The sequence below is a fragment of the Orcinus orca genome, chromosome 14 (genome assembly GCF_937001465.1).
Source record: "Orcinus orca chromosome 14, mOrcOrc1.1, whole genome shotgun sequence".
Lineage (NCBI taxonomy): Eukaryota > Metazoa > Chordata > Mammalia > Artiodactyla > Delphinidae > Orcinus > Orcinus orca.
This window is the reverse complement of record NC_064572.1, coordinates 35,652,937-35,679,163: the sequence shown is the minus strand read 5'-3', so window position 1 is coordinate 35,679,163 and position 26,227 is coordinate 35,652,937. Positions and strand designations below refer to the sequence as shown.

The 26,227-nt window shown below is 51.7% G+C and overlaps 1 long non-coding RNA gene across 1 annotated transcript in view; it reads right to left on the bottom strand.

Annotated features, from left to right (window-relative positions):
• The window catches only part of LOC117202548 (uncharacterized), a 357,851-nt gene that overhangs the window by 229,936 nt on the left and 101,688 nt on the right, over positions 1–26,227 (bottom strand). The window contains exon 2 of the long non-coding RNA XR_007471296.1: positions 11,639–11,811. This is a non-coding gene — a long non-coding RNA (uncharacterized LOC117202548). The remainder of the gene's footprint in view (positions 1–11,638; positions 11,812–26,227) is intronic.

Below are 26,227 nucleotides of genomic sequence, written 5' to 3'. Positions count from 1 at the left end.
CTCACGGACAGCTAGAGGCCCATCTCGGCTGCATGAATAGTTAAAGCCCTTAAACTGTGCCGCTTCATCACTGCTATTTTTACAAAGTTGTCACAGAGAAATATCATTTTTCTTCCTCCTTTATTTCATTTTCTTTGGGATATAGTAATTAACAAAAGCCGTTAAATGCCAGCAAAACTGTTTCTTTTGAAGTTTCTACATGGCTGTCACCCGGGAGATAAAGGCAGATTATTCAATCTTGACATTATAATTGTGGATGCCAGGTAAAAGCCTGGATTAGACACTTCACAGCCCCACTCGGAGGGGAGGGCGGGAGGGCCGGCGGGAGGGGCGCCGCCAGCAGGGGGAGGGGACAGCTCGCCACGTGGTTGGCTTCTCTTCATTTTGAGTTGGACAGTCCCCAAGTCACACAATGTTAGGGGGGAAGGAAGCATGTTCCACAGCAAGGTGCAGCAGTCCAGGAGTCAGGGGCTGAGCTCCTGAGCCTGGCAGCTTTCCCCCCCGGGGCTCCCCGGGGTAGCCCGCCACACTTGCCTGGCAGGATGCTGCTCACCTGCCAGCCTGGGTGCCCAGGTCCTCGAAGGCGGGGCTGGGTCTTCTCAGTGAGGGTGTCTCCAGCCCTGGCACTGAGGGTGACACATGGTAGGCACACCTCCTGCTGGAAGGAGCCCCGGGTTCTAGTCCTGACTCACACTCCCTCCCTTTGGCCTGGATTTTGGAGAAGGCAGGGGAGGCAAGCGTGTGAGAAAGTCATCTGCCTGCTCCAAGGCCACCCGAGGCCCTTGCACGCCACCCAAGAGCAGTGCCACCTGTTGCCAGGAGGGGGCGCCAACCAGGGAGAGGCTGGGCAGGGCAGAGCCAGAGGAGGCCCCAGCATGGAGAGGGAGAGGCCCGCTTTTTAGTGGAGGCGGAAGGGCCAGAATCCAGATGCCCCGGAGACTTTGCTCACTCTTAAGACTGGAAGCTTCTAAAGTGCAGGGACCAATATTGTCTGATTTCTCGGGTCAATCCTGAACCAAGTTATGACCTTGAAATTCAGTTTATCCAAACTGGGGCTCCCCAGACTCCCTCCAGCCCACAGACGAGCCTTCACTGTGTTAAATAATGATAATAATAATAATAATATAATTTTTAACTGTTTCAGTCAGGGTCCAGCCAAGAACCAATCAACCACTCTAGGTATTTAAAGCAGAGGGAACTTAACTCAAGGACCGGTTACACAGGAGATGAAAGATGAGTGAGACAACCCAGAGGTCAGCAGCAGCTCTGGAGGACGGAAGGCAGGAGGCAGGGTGACCAGGGCCCAGAGGCCACGATGACTTGGCCGACCTGGAACCCTGGTAGGTCACAGAGACACGAGCATTGCCAGAGATGGTGCCTGAGTCAGAGAGATGGGGGAGACACCCTGGCTTCTCCTACCTCCCACCCTCTCACCTTCCCATCTCCAACCAGAGCCTCTCACTGACTCCACGCAACCCACCCAGAAGCCTGAAGGGGCCAGTCCCCCAGCATACAGAGCAGAACAGGAGAATGGCGAGGAGGGGACCTGAGGGCAAATTAACCAATGGCCGGCACCCTTGCCAACATTTTTAAATCTTGAGCTGGATTTCCAGCGTCTCGTGAAAAAGAGCAACATCGGGTCTGTGTTCCCAAGTTCCCAGATGCAGCAAACATCTGGGGGTGATAGAGGCCGTCCCCTTCAGAAGGAGCATCCTCTTCTCCAGTCTTTCACAAATTCCATCAGGCCTGCCTTATTTGTTCATGGCACCTGGAGGTACTTCACTGTGCAACTCCTGTTCTAAATCAATGTTCCCATTGTGCAGAGGGAGAAACTGACGCCCAACCAAGGAGAAGTGATTTACCCATGTTTACACGATGGAACAAGAGCAGAGGCAAGACCAGAGCTTAGACACCCTGGATTATATTTCCTAAGTGCTGAATTGATTAGCAAAGAGTGGAAAGCATTTGCGAAGTAACCGTGTCTGTCAATGGGGAAACGAGTGGCATTTACTGGACCAGCACTGGCAAATCAGCAGCGTAGCTGCTCGTGGTCCCCTGGCCAGTGAGCCTTGTCAGAAGGACGGCAGCAGAAACGCCAGCAGAGATGACCAGGACAGGACCCGGGCGGCAGAGGCTGTTCTGAGCCTGGCGCTGCCACTCAACTGCTGTGTGACCACAGCAAAGTCGCTCTTGGTGCTCTAAATACAAGGAGGAAGGACCAGATGCCCTCCTGGAGCCTTCCCCACTCCACCAGGCTGGGACTCCATTTCCTGAGCAGAGACGGGAGGAAACCATCCTGCTAGAGAAGCCAGCCAAGTGCATGAGGGTCCTTAAAAAGGAAGGTCGAGGGGAGACACTGGGAAACATAAATCTGCTGGCACCGCTCTCTCAGAAAGGGTTTTAATTAATTGTTTTTATACGACATAAGAGCAACTCATTACCGAACAGCTTTGATTTGTGACACCTGCATTATAGATGATTTTTAAATTAACATTTCCCCAATAAAAGGTGTCAGTAGAGAGCTGAGGACGCCCAGAGAAGTATAAAAGGATAATAATATGAAAATACAAATAAACACCAGTCCAGCCTAACAAAGGGGGCTGCTTAATCAATTTTACAATTAATTAAGGCTGCCTGGGGTAGCTGGGGCCCTGGAGGCAACTGGAGGTACTGGGTTGAGGTTCAGGCATCAAAAGCTAGGAAGAGGGGAAGTGTCTGAGGCTTAAGAGAGAGAGACACAAGGAAAATGAAAGATGCTGCCAGGCTTCCCCTTAAGGGGAGAGAAATACTCCTGAGTATTCTTTCTCCCTTTGTTCTCCTGGATTTATCATTTATTCATTCAGTAAGTATTTATAGAGCTCCGATGAGCCCAGGCAAAGGCACCAAGGTGAGAGAGAGTGAGTAGTTCCTTGGAGATGCTGAGAGCCCCATAGGTCTGGACCAAAGAGTCCAGGGCAAAGCAGTCGAGAAGACTGGAAAGGTAGGCAGGGACTAGACTATAGAGGCCTCTGGAAAATATCAGCCACATCTGGACTTATTTTCAGAAGCCGTTTGAAGAGTTTCAAGTATAAGAGACACAGGCTCAGATTTCCATTTTAGGTAGATGCAAGTGGATACTGCGCTGGAAGGGTGGAGGGAAGAAAAAGAAGTCACCCAAAGTAAGTCAGACAGAGAAAGACACACACTGTATGATATCACTTACATGTGAAATCTAAAAAATGCAACAAACTAGTGAATATAACAAAAAAGCAGCAGACTCACAGATACAGAGAACAACTAGTGGTTACCAGTGGGGAGAGGGAAGCAGGGAGGGGCAATATAGGGGCAGGGGAGTAAGAGGTACAGACTACTATGTATAAAATAAGCTACAAGGATATATTGTACAGCACAAGGAATATAGCCAATACTTTATAATAACTATAAATGGAGTATAACCTTTAAAAATTGTGAATCACACTATATTGTACACCTGTAACTTACATAATATAGTACATCAACTATACTTCAGTAAAAAGAGGAGAACACACCAATGTATCACAAAAAACTACTACCTCATAAATTACATTTTCATGAAAAATAACTATTTTCCTGAAAAAAAGATCACGCAAGCAAGACATGCTGATGCACTGAGTTCAGAGGGGCGTGGCTGAGGTAGGAAACAGACCGATCCCCAGGGAGACCTCAAAGCTGGAGCCCACAGGATTTGCTCCTGCGGATCCAGCAGGAGAGAGGGGACGGGGGCGCGGAGGAGAATGCTGGGGAAGCAGCCATCCGCAGCACAAGGGCTAGGTCCCTGCCCACGGGGGTCTTAGGTTCTGGTCAGGAGAAATGGGAAGAAGATGCACACAGGGATGTAGAAAGGATTTCAGAGAGTGCCAGCGGGTGAAGAAAATGGAGCCCAGTGCCATGGTGGGACTCCAGGGGGAGCACAGTTTGGGGCGGGGCGGTGGGGGAAGGCCTCTCTGAGGAGGTGTCATTTGAAGTAGACCTGAAGAATCAGGAGCCAGCCAGGCCAACGGTGGGGCAAAGGTGGTCCAGGGATCAGTTCAGCAGTTGCAAAGGCCCTGAGGCCGAGGGGGAGAAGGAAGAGGCACCAGGACCGCCCTCGCCCATCTACACCTGCTACTGCTTTCTCAGTTCTGTCTTTGCTTTCCCCCTGGTTGACCAAAGGAGCTGTGAAATTGCTATATAAATGAGGACTGGTCTCCTCTATAGACAGAGGCCATGGAGCGTTGATAACCATTTCCCAGGCCTCATTCCAGGCCTTTACACTCTCCTGTGGAGGGATCTGACCCCTCCAGGGGAGTCAGTGGCCGTCTCCATGCCAATGACTTCCTATTTTTATGGATGCCCCAGAACTCATTCCTAAACCCCAGATCCACTTGGGTGTCTCTCAGATATCTCATAACACATCCATCCTCCTAAAGTCAGCTTTTCCCTCTGTGTCCCAATCTCAGTTAAAGACGCCACCATCCATCCAATTGCTCAAAACAGAGACCTAGGAATCGTCTTGCTACTCCCTCTCCCCCATATCCGAGTCCTGTTGGCTCTTCCTCCTTATAGCTCTTGAGCACATCTTCCTCTTCTTCCACTGCATTCCATTCTAGCTATCCTAGCCACCCACACGCCTTACCTAGGTGACTACAACTGCCCCCCTCTCCCCGATCCTCCTCTTATCAGTGCACCCTGCACCCAACAGCCAGAGGAATCCTTCTAAAATGAAAGCCCATCACATGTACCACTGTCCAGAAAGCTTCCAGAGCTTCCCATGCCCTCAGACGAAAGTCCAAGCACTGTTACGATGCTCATCAAGGGCTCCTGGAGTCTAGTGTCCCCCTACCCCCTGTAGCACTACGTTGTCCCCTGCTCCCTCCATGCTTTGCTGTCCAGACACAGGGGTCTCCCTTCAGCTCCCAGACTAATGTTGCTCCTCTCATCCGTCTTCTTTCACACCCGTGGTCCCTCAGCCTGGAACATTCCAGGTGCTCTGCCCTGCATCACCCCACCTTACCATGGTCTGGCCACCTTCAACTCCATAGCCCAGGCTGCAATCTCATCAAATACTTCTGCAATTGTTTGCTGAATTGTGTAGATTCCCCCCAGTCTGTAAACTCCACAATCCCAGGGACTATTTCTGCCTTGTTGGCCCCTGTTTTCCCAGCACCTGGTGGACCGACCATATTGCTGAATGAATTAATAGATGAATCGAATGATGTCACAGAACACAGTGTGCTATATTCTTACTAGAAGTTTAGATGTTCAATGAGACCAACAAGCAACAGCATCTTCAACATACATCTCACTGGCCAGTTTGCATCCTCACATGTCCCCAGATAAGGTCACTCTCCCAGGATGGGTATTGGTAGTGTGATAGAAGGAAGGGGCGGACCTCCACCTGAGATGCTGCATCGCCTGCTTCCATGAAGCCAGTGGGGGTCATGAGGCCTATAGATTGTCTGCATGGTCTGTGAGCCAGCTGGTTTCTGTCCTCTCCATATTGCCCCAGGCCCCAAGAGGACGTGGCTACCAACAGGGTCTCCTGGCTGGGGGATTTGGGTGCTTTAGCTCCCCTTTGCCTGGTAGGAATGTGAGATACCTGAGTCCTGCCAGGCTGGCCCCACAACAGAGCACCTCCAGCTCACAATTCCACACTGGACCCATTCATAGACCTCAGTGGTAGGGTTAGGGTTTCAGGGTTAGGGTTAGGGTTAGGGTTAGGGTTAGGGTTAGGGTCAGGGTTACAGAAGTGGTTATAGGGAGTCTGCGACCATCAAATCAGCAAGTAGGGGAAAAAGAATGGGGTGGAGGTCAAGGTCAAATACTTGGGTCTTTCAGAAAGGGTGAGATGGCCTGTGCCTGGAGGAATCCAGGAGGGCTTCCTGGAGGAGGCAGGCTTGAGCTGTGCCAGGAAGGATAGGGAGGGTCTGAAAGCAGGAGTTTCCTGATCAAGCCGCTGCTTCCTTCAGCTTCAAAACCTCCCACCAGGAGGAAGCACCTCTGAAGGACAGCTTTCTCCTTCTCATAAGTCCACTGGCAACATAATTACTGATTGTCAGGACAAGAATGGACCACAGTCCACCCATGCATTTTATAAATGAGGAACCTGAGGCCCAGAGAGAGAAGAAAAAAATCATCGTTTTCATTTGAACAAATGCACCCTTTGCATTAGAAATGGGTTTCTTCCAACACACCTGCACAACAGGTGTTACTCTCCTCCATTTAAAGATGAGGGGGCTGAGGTCCAGAGGGGTTACAGGGCTAGTGGAGGTCACATGGGATCTGATAGAACCAGGACTCAAACCTGGGCTGGTCTGAGTCCACATCTAGCACCCTTGGGTGAATGTTTCTGTCTTTGGTTCTGATTTTCCTGCAGCACAGAAAGAATAATTGGCAGTTGATGTCAAAAATATATGTAGCTATTTTGATTGACGGTACGAACTCAGTGATGTACGAACACGGAATGATTCTAATGATTCTCAGTAGCTGCTATCAGCTTTGCTCTGCAAGCCCCAACCCCACAAGCTGGTAGTTGAGGGAGGGGAGGGAGGGATGGAAGAAAACAAACTTGCCAAATAATAGTATCTTCATCCTTGCTGATGATTTTCCTGGTCCCATTTAATATCTGTAGCAGTCACTTTCTAATGATTAAAGAGTATCACTGTCCAGTTCAAAGCCACCTCCTGCATAGCTTCCACGAGCCCCAGAAGCAAGAATGGGAGTGCCCTGCTTGTGAGTGACTGGCCCTTGGTGGGGAACTGGATACTACCTGCAGCATCCTGTGTAACTCTGGCCACTGGTGTCCTCATCCCAGCTGGCCTCCAGCACTGGGGGAGGCCAGCTGCCAGCTCCTTAGGTGACACTGTAACCCTCTCCACAGCCTCTGACATCAGGAACCTCTCAGTGCATGGCTGCTTCTGCTCCTGGCTCCTGGCAAGTTTGGGGAGAGTGGCATGGCTGTTTCCACCCAGCAAACTCTACTCTTCTCTTCGCACAGAGAAGGGGGCAGAGGACACCTTGCTTCTGCTAAAATGCCCCTCTCTTAGCAAAGCCTGGAGTGGATATTGTAGTGGGGACCACTCACTCTCCACCAAAATTCAATCTCCCCTGACAGAAGAACGGCCAGGTCACCATCCAGACCAGGTGTGTCTGCACACTATGCCCCTCGGGCCAGATCAGACCACTGCCTATGTTTGAATGGCCCATGAGCTAAAAATGGTTTTTACATTTCTAAGTGGTTGAAAAAAGAAAATATATTCATGGCACATGAAAATTATATGAAATTCAAATTTTACTGTCCATGAATAAAGTTTTATTGGGATATAGCCATGCCCATCCATTTGCATATTGCCAACGGCTGCTTTCAAGATACAAGGGCAGAGTCAGGTACTTGCAACACAGAGAATATGGCTCTCAAAGCTGAAAATATTTCCTATCTGGCCCTCTACAGAAAACATTTGCTCACCCCAGGTCAGGATTCCCTTTCCCAGCCTCCCTTGCAGCTGGGCGGGCCCATGTGCTAAGCTGTCACCAGTGGAAGTGGAATGGAAGTGATGTAAGATATCGGGGTGCCCCCTCCATGCTCTCTTCCATCTCCGGCTAGAGCCAGGCATGGCAGCCCCTGCCACCGAGACCACAAGAAGGGTCTCAGGGAGGGTGGGGCAGTGGGTCGGAGCACCCCAGTCCCTGAATGACTGGGTCAGAGCTGCCCTGCCAACCTGGGCCGTTCACCTTACACTGTAAGGTGAGAAAGGAAGGAACTTCAATCCTCCTTATGCCACTGCATTATCATGATAGAGCAGCCCGTCCTCACCCTGACCAGTACGGATGTTTATCTCCAGCTGAGCACTGTCTCCAGAGACCTTTACTTTAAAGTCCCAGTCATGTCATTTTAGGATATTGTCCTTGTGCAGGAGGAGATGCACACCATAGATGCGGTTGCGCCCCTCCTCGAATCATCAGTACCCTGTAAACCCGATAGGAGAATTGTTCATCTTAGAGTTCTCCTGTTTATGAGGAAAAGAGGGGCACTAGCTCAATAAGACAGACTCAGGGAGAGAGACTAGTTCAGTATAAAGCAGGTCCTCACCAGGATCCCAAAACAGAAGGCCAGGAGCAACAAGCTCCATGGAAACCAGCACTGTGAGTCACCCGTCCAAGACCAGGGGTCTCTCTCATCGCATCCACGCACCTCTCTGCCCTCCTTCTTGGCTGGCCAGCTCCCTCCAGCCACTCACAGCTGGCGACCATGATTGGCCCCCAGTCCTAAGTGTAGCTCATCAGCTCTTCCCCCTCCCAGGCTCAGCCTCTTTCTGACACCTCCACCAGTTAGGAGTCAAATTGGCCCATCTTAGGCTTTTGAGTCATAAAACCCAAAGCATACAGTGTAGGGAAGCCTTTGCTTCAAGTGCCCACCTGGGATCAACCAGCTGAGGTCTGGAGGATACAGACACGTGACATAAACTCAGCTGCCACCCACGCAGCATGCACTGGGGGACAGAGGGTTCCCTAAGCCAGGAACTCGACCCCTCTAAGGGGCTGAGGAGTTCCATGACTAAGGGCTTGGACTTGGGGCTAGGATGCCGGGTTCAGCTCCACCTCCTTCTTAGGCGACCATGAGCAAGTTTAGTACATTCATTTTCACTTCTACGAAATAGGAAACATAACTAAATCACCTGCCTCATAGGGTTGTCAAGAGGATAAAATAAATTAATCCATGTAAAGCACTTAGAACAGTACTTCCTGACACACAGTGAGCTCACAGGGAAGGTGAGTGACTGGAATTATTATTAACATTATCTCTAAAAGAAGAAGGAAATAATAAGTCAAGCCTCTATTCCTTTGCTGTAAAACATCTCAATGTTTGCTCAGTGAATGGTTCAAGTCAGCTTGAGAAAAGCACAATGATTGGGCCACAGGTGCACCTTCCTAAGGAGCCCAGGGTACATGGCTGTCATCTACTGAGGACTCACTCACTCTATGCCCATCCTGTGCTCGGCCCTCTACACACATTAGCCCACTTGCTGGATGACATTCCAAGAGGGTCAATAAGTTGTCCAAATGCACACACTTCAGGCTTAATTCCACTCACTATGTATTTCCATCAGCATGGATAACCCAAAGGGTCCACTGCAGGTCAACTGCTGAGTCCTGCCCATTTGGAGATAAGCCTGCTAAAGACAGAGAAAGGGGTTCCAGGAGCAAGGAGATGGAAGGTAGAGTGATGTGGACAAAATGTGAGGAGGCCCAGAATTGGGAAAGGAAATGCAGCACCATCTTGGGGAAAGCGCCTCGGGTTTGGGGCAGGGGGAATAGGGGACATGGCTATGTGCATGGTCCAACCTCCCCCATCAAGCTATCCAAATGCATGCAGCAGAGTCCCCAGTTAGTAGAGCCCTGGCCTGGAGCAAAGTCAGCAGCCCTGGTTGCCTGTCCCAGCTCTGCCTCCCTGTCTCTGTGTGACCTTGATAGTGAGGCCCCTCTCCCAGGCACAGTAGTCATATGTGGTAGACGAGACGACTCTAAGGCCCTCCTGACTCTGGTCCCACTATGGTGATTTTCTAGTTTCTGTTGTGTTCTTAGGGGCAAGCCGTGAGCACACACCACGCCATAACTTCCATCCCAACCTGGGATCATGGACTTTCACTCCAAAATGTATTGTGTGCTTAAGAGTCATGGGAAAAAAATAATACTATTATCCTCAAAACCCCAGCAGGTCTCTTAATGACTACTCTGCTAATTAGTAGCAGCTGTTAATGAAGTGTGCAGGTACAAGCCTAGCCTCGTCAATTAATCCATACATGCTCCTGGGCTGCAGTAATATTTAAAGGAGAAATCAATACCTGGCAGCTGGGCCTGGGGAGGTCGGTCCAGGTGGGCAGGGAAGGTGTAGCATTTCAAGGCATTTGTAACTAAAACAGCTTACGCCTAGAGCACAGTGCAGGGGAGCAGAAACCAGGAGAGCCCTTAAGGGGCACAGGGATCCAGGAATGCCTGCAGAGTTGGGGGCAGAAGGGACTGGGTTGGCAGGGCGAGCTGGCACCTGCTCCCTCCATGGGAAGGTAGAGAGCTCCAGCCAGGCCAGCAGGGGTGTACAGAGGTAACCTCCCTCTCCAATTCATCATATCACAAAATCCACTTACTCCTGCAGGGTGTGGAGGCTAGGGGGCCTACTATTACCTCCTCTCGGCAGATGTAGGGATCAAGGCTCACTCCAAGAGAGACACCATCTTGTCCAAAGTTGCAAAGCAAGTGAGAGTAACAATTGCTTTTGTGACCTGTGCTGTGCCAAACAGCCTACACGCATCATCTCATTTGATCCTTACATGTCTATGAGACAAGAACGACTACACCACTGCTTTGGAGATGTAAGTACTGCAGCTTTGAGAAGTTAAAGCCCTGCCTAACAAGGCTGGTCATTGGCAAAGCGGGTGTTCAAACCCAGGCAGCCTGACTTCAGAGCTCATAAACTTAGCACACGTGGGCTCCTGAGCAGCAATAAGCCTTCAGCCCTAGAGAACAAGATCCAAAAACTCCTTTGCATGATCTACAGCATCTTGAGCTCTGGCCCTCTGTATTAGTTTCCTATTGCTGCTATAACAAGGTACCACATACCTACTGGCTTAACACAACATAAATCTACTATCTTGCTGTTCTGGAGGTCAGAAGTCTGAAATGATTTTCACCGTGTTAAAGTCAAAGTGTTGGTGGGACTACATTCCTTCTGGAGGCTCTACGGAAGAATCTGTACTCTTCCCTTTTTCAGCATCTAGAGGCTGCTTGCATTCCTTGGTTAATGGCTTCTTCCACCCAGTCGAAGCCAGCAATCCAGTCACTCCAACCTCTGCTTCCATCACCACATCTCCCTCTCCGACTCTCTTCTTCTGCCCCTGTCTTATAAAGACCCTGTGTTTACATGAGGCCCACTGAAATACTCCAAAATACTTTTCTGAATAATCCTGGATAATAGAGTCCCTTTTGCTCTGTGAGGTAACGTAGTCATAGGTTCCAGAGATTAGGACGTGGACACCTTGGGGGGATACTAGTCTGTATACCATACCATCTCATCGGCTACTCCTTCCCCTAGGGCCACCCGTGCTCTACCCTCCTCAAACACCTGTATCAGTCAGCATCCAGTCAGAGAGACAAGACCATTCCTGGTATTTCAAACAGAGGGAATTTAATATTCCACAGGTGATGGAAGAGCTGAAACGCCAAACAGGGGCTGTTGAAGCAACCTAGAAATCAGCAAGAAGCCTTTTCTCACCTTCTCCACTCCACTCACACAGCCACACGCAGCCAAGGTCAGTGGCACCCTCCTCCAAGCTACAGGGATCTACGTGCCAACGAAACGGCTGAGATCCCTAAGCCTCTGTCTGATCCATGGCGTGTCCCAAGCACTGAGCCCAGAGCCTTGCACAGAACAGGTGCTCAGAGAAAGTCACCTGGGCCAGGGCTCCTCCCTCCGCACTAGAGGTGAGAGCACAGCCACAGCCCAGGGCTCCCCAGAAGAGGTCATGGTGTAGGTGAGGCAGGCAAATAAAACGCAGCCACTCAGCAGCTGACTGTCAGCCCCTGAAACCAGGGTCAGTGTTGAGTCCACTTTGCTGCCCATCACAGGCTCAGGCAACATGGGTCTTACCTTTTTGGAGAAAGCGCTGAGGGAAGAGAGATCACCCCTCTTTGGGAAGAGACCTTGGGCCAGGGCGTGGGGCACATGCTCCGGAGGGCCTGGCAGGAATCTGTGATGCACAGGCTGCTTGAGGGGAGTACCGAGCCGGCTTTCAGCTAAGCCATGGAGTCCACCTTCTTCCCCTATAAGAGACATGGGAAGGCACCATGATTATAATCCTGGGTTAATAACCTTTCCCTGATTGGATGTTATTCCATGGCTCCTCTTCCCCAGCTGCTCATCCTAAGATGTCTGAGAAAGGGGAAAGGAGGAGATTGAAAGAATATGCCAGGGAGGAAGAAGGAAAGGGAGGGGCAGGAGCCGGGAACCAGCCTTTCCCAGTGAGCCTGCGTCAGGGCCGGAGGGGGACACGTACTCTACGATATGTAACTTCACCTCACATCCACCCAGGGGTGCAAGCATCCCCCTCCCCGGCCTGGGGATGATGTCTTACTCCAGGGACCCCTATCCTGGTGAACGACACCACGCGCTAGCACGTCCACCAGCTAGCAGACTACACCCCTTGGGGTGGCAGGGAGACGGGCAGGGTCGGGGGGAGGGGGCCTCCGAGCCTCACTTCTCTCCCTAGGGCTCCTCCTTGCACTCTGGTCAGTCTCCAGGCCTTGGCCAGTCTACCTGTCCTCCATCCTGTCCTCAGTGCCACAGCCTTGATCAGTCTCCTGCCATTCCCTCTGCTGGGTTCCTCCATCGGCCTCCTAACTAGTGTCCCTGCCTCCAGCCTCACCCCTAATCTATTCTTTACATGCTGCCAGGACTGTCTTTTCTGAAATAGATCTGGTCATGTCACTCCCTTACCTCAACGCATGACTTCCCGCCACGTCCAGGGGATTCAAGGCCTTCACAGCCTGGCTCCCTCACCCCTCCTCTCCCATCTCCTTCCCTTCTGCCTCAGATCACCCTCCGGGAGACTATCTGTAGGTTCCCCCCCCCCTCCCTCCCTCCCTCCCTCCCTCCCTCCCTCTCTCTCTCTCTCTCTCTCTCTCTCACACACACACACACACACACACACACACACACACACACACACACACACACACGACCTATTTACATTTGCTGCTCTCTGTGCCTGGAATTCTCTCCTTCCCCCACCAAATTAGGAAGCTCACCAAATTAGGAATCTTTAAAATACTATTCCAGGGCTTCCCTGGTGGCGCAGTGGTTGAGAGTCTGCCTGCTGATGCAGGGGACACGGTTTCATGCCCCGGTCCGGGAAGATCCCACATGCCACGGAGCGGCTGGGCCCGTGAGCCATGGTCGCTGAGCCTGCGCGTCCGGAGCCTGCGCGTCCGGAGCCTGCGCGTCCGGGGCTTGCGCGTCCGGAGCCTGCGCGTCCGGAGCCTCCGCAACGGGAGAGGCCACGGCAGTGAGAGGCCCGCGTACCGCAAAAAAAAAAAAAAAAAAAAATTCTATTCCAAATCTCGAGTCTTTGGAATCACCTTCAAGAGTCACCTCAGATCTGAAGATTCCCCTGTGCTGTCCCCACCCTGACGCCAGCCCCTCCTGCTGCCCCTGTCCTGCTTCTCCACGGGGTCTGTACCTGGTCCCGTCCACGTCAGCTGCACCACCTCCAGGTCTGGCATTTGGGGGAAAGATGGGCAAGGCAATCCCCTGAGAGTGCCCACAGGCATGGCAGGAGCAGGAAGTGGGCTAGGGCAGTGGATGTCCATTCATAACCACTGATGTTCCGCTACATGTTCTATCAGGACCCTCCTTCCTTTACTATCCCTGGTCCCATGGGGACCCGAGTAACAGAGAGAAGACAGGAACCAGTCTGGCTGCTCACTGAAGATTAGGAAGTGTTACTGATGTCATGATACCTACCAACACCGCGGGAAAACGATATACCCCTTTTCAACGCTATTTCAAAGGATTTCATTTGAACCAAGCCTGTGGATTAGTCAAAAACCCCTTCTCCCTTTGTGCCATTCAGTTCAGCCATGCCATCACCATAACGACCAGCACCCCATGACAAGCCAGGGTCACTGGGGGAGATGAGAGGAGTCAGCCTGCCAGTGTAGTCCTTAGCGTAACTTCAGGACCTGTCGGCTCCTTGGAAGCTTGGAGCATCCTATAATAGTCTCCACTCAGCCACGAGCATCACACGATCTGCGATGAATCTGGGCTCGGCTGATTCACTCAGCATCTTGCCACTTCAATGTGCCCCATGTCAAGCGATCCAAGAATCATCGACCCAACTGCCACTCATTCAATGATTCTCCAATATGCACTGAAAGCCTAACAGTTACAGCAGTCCTCCAAGGGCTGGGGGCACAGGAGCAAAGCAAACAGCCGCTCCGTGCCCCCACAGAGCTGGGACTGTAGTGCGGGGAGTCAAAAACGAAGCACTAGTCAACGTGGGGAAGACAGAGAGGTGTGCTCTGGAGAACGAAAAGGCAGAGAAGGCAACAGGAAGGATTTCCTCTTATTTTGCAAGAAGAAAGGGCAGATTATTCCAAGACCAAGCAAATGGCAGTTTCCCCCATACTCAAGAGTTGAGAAAAAGTAAGATAATAGGGAACAGAGGCCTGTGTTAACAGTGTCCAGTCCTGGACAGTAAGGGAGAAGGAAGTATCACCCCAGGACTGCTGTTCTGTACGTGGAGACGCCAGGATAGGGCACCCCCAGCTCTCACGACACAGTGGTCCGAACAGGCCTCCCGCAGAGCGTGCACAGAAGCACCATCCTGCCCAGCATGCCCGCCCTCACGCACCCCCCGTACAGGCTTCCTTCTCCTCCTTCTCATCCCTCCCAAGCTCTGTGCATCTGTGCCTTTACTCAGGCTGTTCCCTGCCCCTGCAATGACCTTCCTCCCTTCTCCTTCAAATGCCGGCCCGCTCCAGGCTCAACTCAGCGCCATCCCATGAAACTGCTCTGGTCACACCTCTCGTTCCTCTGAGTCCCCAGACTACGGTGCCCTGGTCCCTCCTCTGTAGCGAAGCTATTTGTGAACACGCACCTGGCTGCCCCGCCCCGGGTGCACACACACTTAGGACAGTGCATGCAGAGGAGGGAGAAGGGGACAGCGTGCAGGGAGGCCCACACCCCACCAGGAACACCGTCTCAGCTCATCCTCACGCCGGCAGCACAGGACAGGCAAGTACACGGCCACAGCCCAGCGGCCAGCAGCCATTTGTCCATGTCACACTTGAGTAAGAGGCTGAGCTGAGGGCAAACGGAGCTCCGACTGACTGCAGACCTTCTTCCACTCTGCCATGCTCCCTGATCCCAGGAAGCACTCAACAAATATCTGATGGGTGAACGAGTGTCTGAACAAAGGAACATCTGCCCTGTCCCCTCCCCAGTCCCAATACCCTCCTCTGCCTCCCCCTAGACACACAGGCCACGCTGGGCTTTGAGTCTCCAGGAAGAGAAGCTCTTCTGGTGCCTTGAGCAGCATATCTTGAGGGAGAGCCTTTTTCCAACCGCCGAGCTGGCTTCTTAACTCTGTCTCCTAGAGAACTTTCTAGATTCTTCCTCCAACATTGAAAACGGGAGCCTCGTTTTTATGAGGTTCTAAGGCTATAGTCAGTGAGAGCCTGGCATCAGCAAGTATCAGACTCAAAAGCCCTTCCAGGTCTAATGGGCCAGCCGTTTGCTCTCACAGAAGGGAGGGGACTCAATCCCAAATACACAGCCAGCAGACAGACCTGACCAGGCCACCCTGCTCCCAGCCTCACACTCCTCCAGCCACGCCTGTGAACAGCGTCCCCCTCTCACTTCCAGTGCTGCTGGGTACACGGTGAGGGAAACTGGACTGTCTTCCTGACCTTGTCCTATGGCTGGAAGGAAGCAGGCATTGTCTGCGGATCACACGGAAGGTATGGATGCGCAATACATTTGTCAGTTAATATGAGGGAGCTTTTGTCACGCAGCCCAGGGCAGGCAGGGGGGGATGCTCCCTGAGCATAATCAGGCCAGGGCTGTCATTTCACAAGATACGGGGTCACGCTCATGTTAATGGGAGGCACACACATTTCTCACCTATCTGAAGGGAAGCTTGAGAAGGGAATTAATTCTCACAGTGGTGAGGCGTGTTTGATTGCTGCTGGTTCAGAGGAAACCAGCCCCAGCCTGGGGTGAGAGCCTCCCCGCTCCTTCCCACGCTCCTCTTCCCCTCACCACTCCTCAGAGTAGGGCTCAGCCCTCCCTCTGCAGAGCCACCAGAAAATGGGCAGAGAGGAAGCCAGCGCAGTCCGGGTATGGAAGAGACAGCAAAATCTGCAAAACGCAGGGGAAGGAGGAGAGGAGGGAGGAGTGACAGGGGACCGCCCCCCACAAAGGGCATTCACATGCCACGTGCAGATCAAGGAACACGGCTCCCCCGCTCCCACACCCTTCTTCCCGACACCCCTCAGTCCAGAGCCCGTCAAACTGTCATCCCCGTCAGAAGTCGTACTTTATTTGGGCATGGCGGCAGAGGTCGGATGTGGGGCAGGAAGGGGTGACTTTTCGCTGCCACCTCTCCCTCATGGGGACTGAAGCCACCTCAGTGGGAGATACTGGGTGATGGTGAGTGCTTCCTGCAGACAACTAGGAATAATACCCCCACCCCTAGCCAAAACTACCCCACCCCAGAGGCCCTTAGAGACGAGCCACATGAAACAGGAGCGAAATGGACCGGCCTTATGGGTTCCAGCACTAGTCTGCCGCAGAATTAGCAGATCTAGGTGCAAGGCAACATTGGAGGGAAGAAACCTCGTGGAAACGTACCACTCCACTGCCACCCCCAGAGGCAGAGTTGGCGCTGTGCCCCAACCCTGCACAGACTGTGGAAAGCAGCAGAGGAGGGGCAGGGAGGCTTAGGTCTGTTTCTAGGGCCCTGATCTCCAGTGCCCACTGCCAAACTCACCTGGGCCCTCCTGGTCCCAATAGCGCATTAATACAAAAATTCCACTGTAATCTGACTTCCCTTAATCTCAGCTCATCCTCTCGTCTCATCTCAACTCCATCCAACTCCATCCAAACCAGAAACCCCTGACTCAGGGGCTCCTCCCTCCTGCTCACCCCTCACCCACCCCCCATTTAATGCGTCCACTCAGTTAATATCGGGAACCTACTCGGCTGGGCGCTATTCTCACTGTTGGATACACTACCCAAGCCAGAAATGGCCCCTGCCCCCTGATGCTCACAGCCCCACGAGGGGCCCCAGTATGGGACCTGGCAGTGACCACACAGCCATAAAGTGCTCTGATGAGGGAAAGGCAGAGCACTGCAAGTGTGCAGGAGACAGAAGGAGGGTGCCTCAGGTGGAGGTGGGAGAAGGGAGAAGAGTCTTCCAGGCAGAGGGGAGGGCATCGGCCAGATCCTGACGGTCAGAGGAGCTGAAAGTTTGGTGTGGCCAGTGGTTAGCATTGGAGGTGGGGAGTCACGGGGGACAGGTGGCAGCCAGATAAGATATCCAGCCTCCTAAGCCACTCTAAGGAGTTTGGAATTTATCCCAAGAGCAGCGTAGAGTCTTCCAAGGCAGGGGCAGAATCAGATGTGTAATTGAGGGGCACTTCTCCGGTGGTGGAGGAGAGCAGAGATTAGCGGGGCCACACAGAGTGGGCCAGATCAGGTCCAAGGTGTTGTCACAGGTGGAGGCAGAGACGGGAGCACGGAGGAGAGGATGGTGAACACAGAGAAGGGGCCCTGAGAAGGTAGAACCTATAGCATGTGGTCTTGAGCAGCCTTGGGCAACGGCAGAAAAGAGGAGTCAGAGATGCTTGCTGATAGTTTCTGAGCACATACTGTGCCAGCCACTGTGATAAGCCCTCATCACCTAATCATCACCATCTCATCTCATCCCACGACAGCTCTGTGAAGCAGATACTGCTATTATCCCCATTTTACACCTGTGGAAACTGAGGCTCGGGGAGATTATCCTCTCTGACTTACCCTAAGTCAAAGGCTAGCAGGTAGGAAGACCAGGATGATTCAGGGTTTGGGGGCAACCAGGTGGATGTGGGTGCTTTTTCCCTGAGGGGGGGTCAGAGGAGGAGCAATGGATCTGGAGAGGCAACAAGGGGTCAGCGATGGCATGCAGTCTGAGGACCTGGAGGGCATCAAGGTGCTGGTGTCTGGCGGGCAGTGGAATGTGTGGGTCTGAAGGTCAAGGGTGTGAGATATGGATTTGGGAGCCTCTGTTTAGAGAAACGAAGCCACAGGAATGGAGGAGGTCTTCCATGGCCCGTGTGTCATGGAAGGAAGTCAAGGACAGAGCCCTGGGAACACACACATGTGTGAGGTAGGCAGAGCAGTACTGGGGAGGAAAGAGTTAGCAGCAGGCCAATCTCAACCTTGACTGGGGAAGAAAAAAAGATGACCCGGTCATACGCCCTCATAATCACTAATGACACAGCCCCTGGCAAACACACTAATGATATTGGCTAGCAGAAGAGTTTTTATCTATGGAATGCTTTTAGCAAGATGTACCCTATCTGTCTAGCACTGCTCATGGTAAACAAACCTGGACCTTATGGATTTATGGGGTACGGCTCCTGGGAAATGTGCGAACTATGTAACTATCAGAGGATAAAATGGAGATACTGCGGGACTGAGATAGCTCCCTCTTTAGTAAGGGATACCTCACATGTATCACAGATAGACCCCTTTTGATAAATCCGAGCCAGGGCACTTCCGAATGTGGCAAAAAAAAAAAAAAAAAAAAAGGTCCTGGGGAGCAGTGCTGGCGGTTCTACACCTCTTGCTTTACCTGTGCCTCACAACTATTTGTATCCTTGCAGTTATTAGTAGAGCTTAACACTGGGTAAGAACTCTGATTCTTAGGAAGCTGATTCTTCAGTCTGACCCATTGTATTTTGTCTCAAGGACAGAAACTTGTTAAACTTGGCCATGATCTTTTGAATTTTCTGTCCAGCCCCAGGACTGAGCCAGGCTTGAGAAGTGACTACTTGATCTTGCCAATGAATGAACACCTGGGGACGGGACAGAAGCCATGAAAGGCTTTCTAGGCCAGGCTAAAGTGGCATGTTGTCCAAACAGAGGCAGCAAGACGCTACTTAAGGCCTGAATGTAGGGGAATGACAAGGTCAGACTCAAACTCTGGAAAGGCCCCTCGGTCACTGCAGAAACCGCATAGGAGGAAGCAAGCTTGGGGGCAGAGAGCCCAGATAAGAGCTCAACCAGGAGAAAAATCACAGGGCCCTGGACAGGCCAGTGGCAATGGGAATGAAGAGCAACTGGTGAATTTAAGACCTATTTAGGAATTAGTGTACGGGACTTGGAAATTGATTGGGTCTTTGGCAAGGGGCCGTGAGGAAAGGGGAGCTGAGGTTTCTCACTTGGGTAACTGGGTGGCTAACGGTGCCAGGGACAGAGATGGGGAGCGTGGGGACAGGCAGGCTTGGAGAAGATGAGAGGTCCTGCTTTGAACGTTTCAAGTATCTTTGGAAAATCCTCACAGAGGTAGTTGGATAATGTGGTTCTGAAACTCAAGAGCAATGACTGGGCTGGAGACAGAAAAGTGGACCCCAGGTGGTAGCCGATGCCTTGAGCCAGATGAGATTTCAAAAGAAATGCAAATGGTGAAGAGTGAACAGGCTCAAGCCAAGGACCACCAATGATTGCAAAATGTAGTCCAAAGACCACATGCATCAGATGGCCAGGAGGGTTTGTAAAATGCAGATTCCTGAGCCTGCATGAAAAGCACAAAATCAAAATGTGTGGAGTGTAGGCTATTCTCTCAGTAAGTTTGGCTGTGAATGGAGACCAGGAGGAGAAGACAGAGCTGAGAGCGGGGAGGGGTGGATGAAGCAGAAGAACCCCATTGTGGATATGGAGAAGACAAACATACCTAAATGCTGATGGAATAGTTCAGTAAAGGGAGAGCATGAAGACAGAGCAACGAGGGGCCCTTAAGACAGCAGAAAGTGGTGGCATTAGCCTTGGTTGAAAAAGGTCTGGAGAACAAAGACAGGATGGTGGACGATGTCTGAAAATTTAATTGCCACTGCCAACTGACATCTTCTATTTTCTCTGCAAAGCAGGACATGGGATTAACTGCAAAGAGAGAGTGAGGTGGAGGTGATAGCAGAGATTTGTGGAAGGAAAAAAGCAATAGAAGTGAGGCAATACAAATGATGTCCACGGTTCTGATAGTGAGCATACTTCGGCTCAAAATGTATTATGCAGTTGAGATGATTTTGTCCAGATCAATAGAGCCTAGCCAGAGAAATGTTCTACTTTCTACAATCACCATACTTGTGAGCTTCTAAGTCACATAAAGTAATAGAGCCCATAGCGAAGAGACTTTTGCTTCTCCGGTTAGCTCCTAGGAGGGCCCAGATGAGTGACACCACCCCGGATCTAGCAGTCTTAGGAGAGGGGCCAGAGGAGGACTCGCCGCTCCGGAGCACAGGAGTAGGGGTGCTTCTTCTGTACTCAGCCCTAGTCACTCAGAAATGCTTCAGAGAGACAACTCACAACCTCCGCAATTCCAGAAAGCCAAGTCACTGCAAACAGGGGTCATCCCAGCCAAATCCTGATGCACAGAGGATCATGGCAATGGCATCTACCGTAAGTCACGCCCGTTGTGGGCAGAAACGCCCAGATGGTACAACACCCAGCTACGGGTCCAGAGGTGGAAGATTCGGAGGAGAGGCAGCTTCTGGCCCATCCTTTCCCGCTCTGCTCACAACTTCCAAATAGAGAGCTCATTTTTTCCTTCTCGAGCACCTGGTACTGCGGGGTTAATTTCAGCAAAGCCTGCACAGGACCTTGGGCGAATTAAGATGGCTCTGTGGAAATCCCTTAGGTGAACCCAGAAGCCAACCAGCAGCACCAGTGTAGGGGCTCCATGGAGGCTGGACGTTCCGGTGGGTTCCAGTGGCCTGGAGCAGTGTGGTCACTGAGTCTGGCAGCCGGTCTCCCCTTCCTTATGCTTAGAGCCTCCCGAGGAGCTGTTTAATGGAAAGGCCTGCCCCACCCCAAACTCATCTGTCAGAATCTCTGGTGTGGGGCCCACCGGTTACACTGATAACCTCCCAACCTTGAGAACCCTGGGCCAGGGCCTGACCCAGACCTGCGAACCAGAAACGCAGAGTCATCAGCACCCAGCCTCGACAGACTCCAGGATGCTGACCAAAACCCAAGCGCCAGTGCATTCATTTGCAGATGGCTCTGCTGTCTGCAGCACATTCTCTCCCCAAGGACCGGTAACAGAGGGGAGCCAGGGGCACCAGGCTCTGATAAGGCCTTCTTCATGACAGAGGTCCAGTGCAGCCATCCCGGGCCCTCCAACATGTGCCCCGGGGACACCCTATTTCCTCTGTTCCTATGGGCTGATAAGGCTCCTTTCTGGAAGCACCACCTTCACACACATGCAGTCAGTAATTTCCAAGCTTTCCTGGCCCACTGCCTCTTGAAAGGGAATCTGTCTTTGCTTTGCTCCATTTTATGGGTTAATGTCTTGGTTGAGTGGTCAGAAGGCCATTGTATCCCCCCACATTCAAATTCTTGGGAACACTTCACATTTTTAGAGTACTGCCTCATCCCCCTTCACAGGTAAGGGAACTGAGGCCACCCGAGGTAGGTGTCAAATGCTGCCAGCCACATCAAGGCCACATGGCTTCCTCCTGGGAAAGGCTGAGCTCGGTGGCAGTGGAGACAGCCAAGTGGGGAGAGGCTGGAGCCATACTGAGGAGAGCAAGGAGGCCAGGCTTCTAGCTTGGAGACCGGGTAGGTGGAGTGATACTAAGGAGACAGGTGGGAGGAGGGTGTTCAGGTGACTGGGTGGTAGTGAGGAGGGCTGTGCTGCCCCTGGGTCAGCCGGACAATCAACACATTTCCTGAGGACCTTGCTAGGTGCTGCAAGAGGGGCGTGGATGGGGACAGGAATGGACGTGTGCCCGTTCTGACAAAGCTTTCAGAGTGTAACAGGCTTATGATGAACCCTGTTATAATTACCTGTTTTGTACCTGTTCTGGTGAGCATTCATCTGGGCTGTTCTTCCAGGACCATAAGGAGCTCACAGCTGACTAGGTAGTCTGCCTGCAGCTCAGACCTCCCTGTTGAGGGACCCACCCTGCCAGTATCAAGTAAACTATCAATCAAGACTGAGTTTCAGCATAAATCAGCTTAATCCAAAAAGAGAACGTGAGACTCAGATAGCAGAAAAGTCTACAAACAGTGTTCTGACTTCAGGTCCGGCTGGATCCAGAAGGTCAAACCACACCCTCTGGACCTCTGTTTGCTCTCCTGCTCTTTGGTTCTCTCTCTGGTCTGTCTCTAGGCTTTGTTTTCCTCTGAGCTGTGTTCACTCTCAGGCACACTCTCTCTACATGTGAGATTCCAAAAGCTCCAGGTTGACAGCATCACAGCCCCAGATCCAGAAAGAGCGAGCTCTCCTCTCCACAACTCCACAAGAATGCCAACATTGGACTAACTTTGCCCTGGACCAATTACAGTGCCAGGGAGAACCTGATGCACTGATTTGCCAGGCCTAGGTCACATGCACACTCTGGAGTTATCACATCCATGCACATGGACTCAGAGTGGGGATGGAGTAGATTTCCAAGGAAAAGAGTGTTCTATTGCCAGAAGGAGATGAATACGGGGCAGACAATAGATGCCTACTATTGTAATGAGCAGAGCTCCCTGTCTGGACCAAGGGGAGGCAGTGAGGACCAGAGGCCTTCTGGGTCCAGGCCACACCCCAGGAGCAACAGCCCATTCTCCTCCTTGTGGCTGAAGCTGCTTTGCTAGCACCTACAGAGTGCACTCTCCCCGCCAACAGAAGAGACCCCAAAGGTTTTAGGGGTTGGTGTTTTGGGGAGAAGAAAACATGGAAAGAGGAGAAAGATGGGAGAGAGCCACTCCCAGGGCTCTTGGTCCTACTAACAATTACAGCAAGAAGGAGCTGAGTTTGCCAGACATGGTCACGATCAGGAAGAGCCACAGGTGGGTGTTCTGGGGCAAAGGAGAAAGGGGGTTGTGAGAAAGCAGGTCTGTAGGGAGCAGGACACAAATGGAAGGGAAAGAGGAGCCTTGGAGGAAGACAGAGAAGTGAGGCTGGGCTACGGCTGTGGCCGTTTCAGAATGAGGAAAACAGAAAACTGTTCATAGACCTCACTGCTGCGGAGGAGGGAACCACATGTCTCAGGTTTAGCCCCTGACTTTTAATAAACTTCCTTCCTGGCTAATTAATAGCAGAGTACAGGATGGGGAAAGAGACTGACAGCTAGAAAAAGCCAGGTTAGTGCTGTGACAGCTCAGACTTCCCTCGGGGCCAGCGAGGGCCCTCCTCCACGAAGCCTGCCCTGCACACACTCTCCCTCAGCTCTCGGGAGCCTCCCTCCTCTCAGCTACTAAGCCCACCCTACCTCATCTACTGCTCCTGTGGTTCATGGAAGATGATCTTGTCTCCTCGACTGCATCTTATACCAGTTCACAACACTGCACACATAGGTCAGAATCACCTAGGGCACATGTTAAAAAATGCAGACCCCAGGCCTATCTCGAAGATTCTGATTTGGAAGTCTGAGGGGGTCCCAGGCATCTGTGTTCTCGACAGGCTCCTTGGGGTATCCTGAAGCAGAGCTGAGTTGGAGAATCACAGTCAGAAATACAAGGGTTGCTAAAGCTGAGAGGGAGCTTCTCCTCCATGAAATGAGAGCAACCTACTAGAACAACTTTGATCTGAGGGCCCAGTCCAGGACATGCTGCTTGTTCTTATAAATAAAACTTTATTGAAACATGGCCAGAATCATTCATTCACATCTTGCCTATGGCTGCTTTCAGGTCTTGGCAGAGTTGAGTCCTTGTGGCAGAAACCATATGGCCCAGAAAGCCAAAAATAGTCACTGTCTAGCCCTTTCTGGGGAAAGTCTGCCAGCCCCTGAATTAGAAGGCAATCTCTGAGCTCCAGAAATATGTCTCTTGGTCACAGATTTAGAGACAGAAAGGCCTGCTTCTTCCTCTCTTTGTCTCGTGGTCATGCCACCTCCACTGTTTGGACTGTGTAATGGGCATCTGTTGTTCTACATACTCAGAATCCATTACCTCCTTCTGCAAACAACCTCTTACTTTGGGGAACCCCTTGCCCTGACTGGATGAAATCTTAATACAACTGTCAGTCAAAACACCCTACTTTCTCCTTGGGCATGTGACCCAAGCTGAGCCAATCCCACGCTCTCTCCCTGCAATTTGAACCTTGAGCTGAGAGGAGAACCACTGACAGCCTTTAGATCTCCTTCCACCCACCCATGGAGCCTAAAGAGACAGGCTGGGACCCTGCTCCCAGGTCCCCAGAGCTGCCCTGCTCTGCCCCATCAGGGCTGATTCTTCAGCCTTTTCTGTGGGTCTGTGGGTGGCCCTGACTCCTCCCAAATATTCCTTTTACCATAAGTTAGACGGCGTTTAAACCATACGCTAATACCCAAAAAAGCCCACTTGATGCCACATGCAGGGGTTGGACTAGGCAATGGGGTATGGATCTGCCCATTTCACAGATGGACGCCTGGCCTCTAGAAAGGAAAGGGAACATGGGGACAAGACTCTAGACCTTTGTCCTCTGTCCTCACATCTCCTCCTATCACAATGCTACCTACCCCTGCAATCCAACTCAAGAGCATCAGACAGTGTCAATCCCAAAATCTTTTTAAGAAATTAATAAATACATAACAAGGAGCAGTCCTCACACAGAGAGCAATAATGACAACTCCACAGAAAGAACGAACCCCAACAAGAGCTCTGTGTGTGTGCCGTGTAATATCAGGAATCAAAGAGCGTCAAAAGATCAAGTGGGAGGAACATGAAATATGAATGGGATGAAAGACACATTTCTACACACAGAATAATGACTCTAATGAGTTTCCTCACCAAAGTCCCGCATCATAAAGTACAAACGCAGGGAAGGGATTGAGGAGGGGAGCGGGGAGTGCAGGGGGAGGCTTGTGTGTCGAAACGAGATTAGCAGGTGGGTAGGGGAGGAAAAGGCAGAGCAGAAAGAACTGTCTGCGCAGGGCTGTGACCCCCACACCATCACCAGCCTCCCAGCAGGTGCCTCGTGGGCACGGGGGCAGCTGGCAGCCCCCAGGGTACCTGGAGTCCCACCACCCTGTAGCAGATGACCCAGGCCCACGCCAGCCCACCCAGACAGAAGCAGTGTAGGTTCCTCCCAGCCGGCAAAGCCCCTCTGCTGACGTTGGTCACCCAGGTGGGAGCCTGTGTTGGCATTTCTCAGACACTGTACTGTGGAGTTTCCCCAACAGGCCAGGAGCAACTATACATAGGATACATGGCAGGCGCTTTAAAGGCAGACAGAGCATGGCCACCAGCCCTGGCGCTGTCACCTCCCGGTGTGGGACTCTGAGCAGGTGACTTGATATGCTCCAGCTTCTTCAGCACTACTGGAGGGTTCAATGGGACAACACACATAAGCCTCTCAGCCCAGCCAGAAACGTCTGCCTTTGTTTGCATCATCAGGCCAACATGCTGGGGAAATAGTAATAATGATGGCAAAACATGAATGGCACTTACTGTGAGTCAAGAACTCCACATATACTAGCTCACTTAACCCTCCTGAAAACCTTACAAGATATATATTACTATTATCTCCATTTTACAGAAAAATAAACTGAGGCACAGAGAGGCTAAGCAACTTGTCCAAGGTCACAGAGCTAGTAAGTGGTGGAGGTGGGATTCAAACGCAGGTCGTCTGGTTCCAAAGTCCATGCTCCTAACCCCAAAGGACTGCATGGTACTAAATAAGCCTGTCAGAGAAGGGGGCTGGTGAGAGGAAGCATGAGAGGTAGGGACTGGTAAGTCCCACCTAGAAAGAAAGCAGAGCGTGAAGTTGGAGGAGGCTTCTGTTTGCCATCCTAGACATCACTCAGGAGAGGCAGGTCAGGGACTGGGGCTTCAGAAGATGACCAAGTCCTGGATCTTTTGTGACATCTCAGAGTTGTTCCTTCCCTTGTCCCCTAACTGTTCTGCAGTGATCAGCAACAACGCAGTTAAACTACAAAAGCCCATGGCTTGTCCAGGAAAGAAGCCGTGGGGTCAGCTGGTGGGGTGGCCGTGGGGGGATGAAACGGACGTCCATACCGCACAGGAGCCAGGGCAGGATGGGCTGGGGCACCAGGCCGGGCTCAGAACTGGGGCAGGAGATCCAAGCCTGTTCTGCTATCAGCATCCCAGCTGCACTTAAATAATCTGGTTGTATAATTATTTGTTTAACTTCACCCAGCTGGCTCTAAGTGAGAAAGTAAACAGATGTACGTCCGTCTTGTTTAACTCACGTCCCCAGGTCCTTGGCTTAGAGCCCGGTGCACAGTAGGTACTCAGTGAATATATATTTATTAAATGAATGAGCAAAGAGAATAAGTACAAGCCGGTGTTTCTCAGCCTCAGCACTACTGATACGTGGGGCTGGATAGTTCTTGCTGTAGGGGGCTGTCCTGTGCACTGTAGGATGTTTAGCAGCATCCCTGGCCTCAAACCACTACCTGCCAGTGTTATCTGCTCCCAGACGTAACAACTAAAAATGCCTTCCCACGATGTCTCCTGGGGGAAAAGGGTGCCCCATATTGGGAACCA